General features: G+C 47.9%; 1 protein-coding gene across 3 annotated transcripts in view; it reads right to left on the bottom strand.

The window, feature by feature from the left end:
• Positions 1–3,151, bottom strand: part of LOC107104645 (dual specificity protein phosphatase 18-like) — a 16,215-nt gene extending 13,064 nt beyond the window's left edge. For all 3 annotated transcript variants that reach the window (XM_015404688.1, XM_015404689.1, XM_015404687.1), the window contains exon 1: positions 3,093–3,151. The gene's annotated coding sequence lies outside the window, so the exon portion shown is untranslated. The remainder of the gene's footprint in view (positions 1–3,092) is intronic.
• Between the last annotated feature and the right edge of the window lie 813 nt (positions 3,152–3,964).

The raw sequence follows: 3,964 nt of genomic DNA, 5'->3' as shown, positions 1-3,964 counted from the left end.
GTGATCATAGCGCTCTGCATCAGCAGTGCTGCGTCTGACTCCCTGCCAGCTCTATGCGACGTGCTGCTTTAGCTGCTCTAGACGCGCTGCAGACAGGATGCACGTTCATGTGTTTTGAAGGCGTGGTTTGGAGGGGTGGTAAGTCAACCTCCAAATAATTCTGTACAGTTATGCCCTCAATACTTGGTGGGGAATCCTTTTTCAATGACTGCTTCAATGCAGCGTGGCATGGAGGCTATCAGTCTGCTGAGGTGTCATGGAGGCCCAGGATGCTTCCATAGCAGCCTTTATCTCATCCACAGTGTTGGGTGTTGCGTCTCTCAACTTTCTTTTCCCAAAATCCCACAGATTCTCTATGGGGTTCAGGTCAGGAGAGTTGGCAGGCCAATTGAGCCCAGTGATACCAGTAAACCATTTACCAGTGGTTGTGGCTCTGTGAGCAGCTGCCAGGTCGTCTTCATCTCCATAAAGCTTTTCAGCAGATGGAAGCATGAAGTGCTCCAAAATCTCCTGATAGCTGCATTGACCCTGCCCTGGATAAAACCCAGTGGACCAACACCAGCAGCTGACATGGCGCCCCAGACCATCACTGACTGTGGCTACTTGACCCTGGACTTCTGGCATTTTGGCGTTTCCTTCTCCCCAGTCTTCCTCCAGACTCTGGCACCTTGATTTCCAAATGACATGTAAAACTGAGCAACAGTCCAGAGCTGCTTCTCTGTAGCCCAGGTCAGGCTCCTCTGCTGCTGTTTCTGGTTCTAAAGTGGCTGACCTGGGGAAGGCGGCACCTGTAGCCCATTTCCTGCCCACGCCTGTTCATGGTGGCTCTGGATGTTTCTACTCCAGACTCAGTCCACTACTTCCGCAGGTCCCCCAAGGTCTGGAATCGGCCCTTCTCCACAGTCTTCCTCAGGGTCCGATCACCTCTTCTGGTTGTGCAGCGTTTTCTGCCACTTTTTCATCCCACTGAGGAGCCTCGATGCAGCAGCACTCTGGGAACAGCCTATTGGTTCAGAAACATCTCTCTGTGTCTGAGCCTCCAGCTTCAGGGGGTCAATGATGGCCTTCTGGACAGCAGGCAGGTCGGCAGTCTGACCCATGATTGGGTTCTGAGTGATGAACCAGGCTGGAAGTTTTAAAGGCCTCAGGAATCTTCTGCAGGTGTTTAGAGTTCATTTGTTGATTCAGATGATCAGGTGCATAGCTCGTTTACAGACATTTTTCATGATATGCTAGTTAAGTGAGATAGATGAGCTGGATGCCAGAATCATTATTATTAAGACAATAAAAGACCTGAAGACTTGCAGGTGAATTAATTTCTTCCCATGTTATGGAGCCCACTGCTCCCCGGGCGCCGCACGGTGGCAGCCCACTGCTCCCCGGGCGCCGCACGGTGGCAGCCCACTGCTCCCGCCCACACAGGGAGCCCACGGAGCATAAAAATATTGAACATGTGTTTGTTGAGATCAAAGTTATTCTGATTTAGTGAGTTGAACAGAAAGGGTCCTGCTCCGGCCCCCACATGGCAGACTGGGGGGTTAAACCAGGTTCCTACATCCTCTGCTGAACTCCACCTCTCTGGTCCAGGCTGCTGTGGTTCCTCTCTCCCTTTAGAGGCCGAGTCTTTACTCCCAAGAGAATTGCTGAAGGTCTAGTCCAAGTCCCATGGTTTAAATTACAGACACAGTCCCTGAATTATTAACCACGTGACCAAATGAACGACTCGCTGTTCCATTTTGAACGAGTGCATCGTGTCCTTTCTGGTAGAGCCAGTCAGGCAGCATTATAGTCGAGGTCACCTGACCTGAGACCAAGTCAAGGCCAAAAACCAGAGGGTATCAGGATCAAATCAAGTCTTTCCAGAGGAAAACCAGCATCCAAGTCTTCGTGTCACAATGAAACTAGAAACATAATCCAATCAGATCCACAGTCCAGATTAAAACACATTAAACTCTCAGAGCTAAAATTAATGCTTCTTTCTTCTAACAGTCATCATTAAAGTCACTGTTTTAATTAAATGCTTGAATAAAATTCTGTCATTTGTTTAAAATCACGTCATGTTTGCTTCCTTTAATAAATCAAATAATGGAAGCCAGATCAGCTCCAGACCTAAATCATTACGACCTTCCTCCGTCTGCAGCATGCGGCCAGAATATGTCATTAAAATATGATTTACATGAAAAACAGGAAATATTTATCAGTAATAAACGATTCTGTCTATTTGGATCTAAAAATCAAAGTTGGATATTCATGTAATTTGTGGCCCTTTTGGCTTTCCGTACCTGCTGCAGTACAGATTCTACCTGTGAGACACGTCTGTCCAGAACCTGTCCTCTAGAAAAAAATTCCTTCCATTCAGTGGTCCAAAAAAATATTAAATGAGCTTAAAATTTAAATTATAGTTTTTAACATCAGCAAAAGAAATCAAAGATATAAAACACAATTTAGGACATTTTTAAAACTCTGGTCCTTAATGTCTGAGTACAACCATCAAAAGACTCCTCTCTACTATGACCAAGTCCGGGTCCGGACCTGGTCCCGGTCAGGTCTGGTCCAGGAGAGGTCCGGGTCCGGACCTGGTCCCGGTCAAGTCTGGTCCAGGAGAGGTCCGGGTCCGGACCTGGTCCCAGTCAGGTCTGGTCCAGGAGAGGTCCGGGTCCGGACCTGGTCCCGGTCAGGTCTGGTCCAGGCGAGGTCCGGGTCCGGACCTGGTCCCGGTCAGGTCTGGTCCAGGTGAGGTCCGGGTCAGGACCTGGTCCCGGTCAGGTCTGGTCCAGGAGAGGTCCGGGTCAGGACCTGGTCCCGGTCAGGTCTGGTCCAGGTGAGGTCTGGTCTGGTCCAGGTGAGGTGAATCAGCTCCACGCTGCTTTCTGGAGGAGGCGGGGAAACGTGTCGGTACCAGCAGGGCCCGCTCTAATCGGGGCTCTGAACATGTTTAAACTGCTTTAAAACCAGAACCTTCAGGTCTTGACCCGGTTCACCAGGACTCGGTGGTGAATAATGATGGAAGCTGTGAAACGCAGCGCCCCCTGCAGTCTGAGGGAGGAACTGAGGGAGGATTGTTCAGAGTGGAGAATAAAAAGCAGATTTACCTGCTGATGGTCCTGATCCAGACGGGAATGAAACCAACAGAGAAGCTTGTAGGGAGAGGTTGGTTCTGGATCAGCTGACACTCAGCTGCCACTGCTATTTATAGATAACCGGGGGGGGGGGTCTCCTATTTCACATGGTGGAAAGAACTGCTGGTTTTCAGTCTCTGTAATTAACTGAAGGCAGATGAAAGGAGATGTAAAGTTTCTGTGAATCAAAGTAGTTTGAAAATAAAGTCAGCAGGTTGGAGAAGGAAGAACAGCAGCAGCTGGTTATTAGTTCAGGTGTTAATAATAAAACACAACCAAAGGTGTTTGATAGTAAATGGATTAAATGATTATATCGATATGTTAAAAAATGAAGTAAAATTGATCGATATAAGGGACAGTAGGAGGATTTAGTTTAATAAATTAAGAATAAAAAATATACAAAAGTTTAAGATGCTGATTATAAATAAATAGTTATTCTATCAGATGAAGATCACCAGTCAGCTGGTAGGGCGGGTGCAGCGGGGGCCAATGATTGGCCAGACTGTCAGTGAAAGGAGGCGTTGGAGCTGCTTCCATTGGGAGAAGATTATTAGTTGAAGAATAACAGACCAAGATAAACTGGAGGAAGTGTTAGGATTCCAGTCTGTGTTTCTGTGTTTGTCTTCCTTCATCCACCAGGTGGCGCCTGGTTCTGGTCCGCCTCCTCACACACCTGCGGATGGTTTCCTCATTACCAGAGGACTCTAAAGCTGCTGACTGCCACTACCTCGATTCCAGAGTGTTTGCCAGTTTAGGGAACTCTAGTCAAGCTGAGTTTGCTGAGTCAAACTGAGTTTTTGTCTCCCTTCGTTTTAACCTCGTTGTTTTTGTCTTTGCCTCTGGGC

The sequence above is a fragment of the Cyprinodon variegatus genome, unplaced genomic scaffold, assembly GCF_000732505.1.
Source record: "Cyprinodon variegatus isolate N-32 unplaced genomic scaffold, C_variegatus-1.0 Scaffold1830, whole genome shotgun sequence".
In the NCBI taxonomy this organism is placed as follows: domain Eukaryota; kingdom Metazoa; phylum Chordata; class Actinopteri; order Cyprinodontiformes; family Cyprinodontidae; genus Cyprinodon; species Cyprinodon variegatus.
The sequence above is the reverse complement of the archived record's forward strand: the minus strand, read 5'-3'. Positions and strand labels throughout refer to the sequence as shown.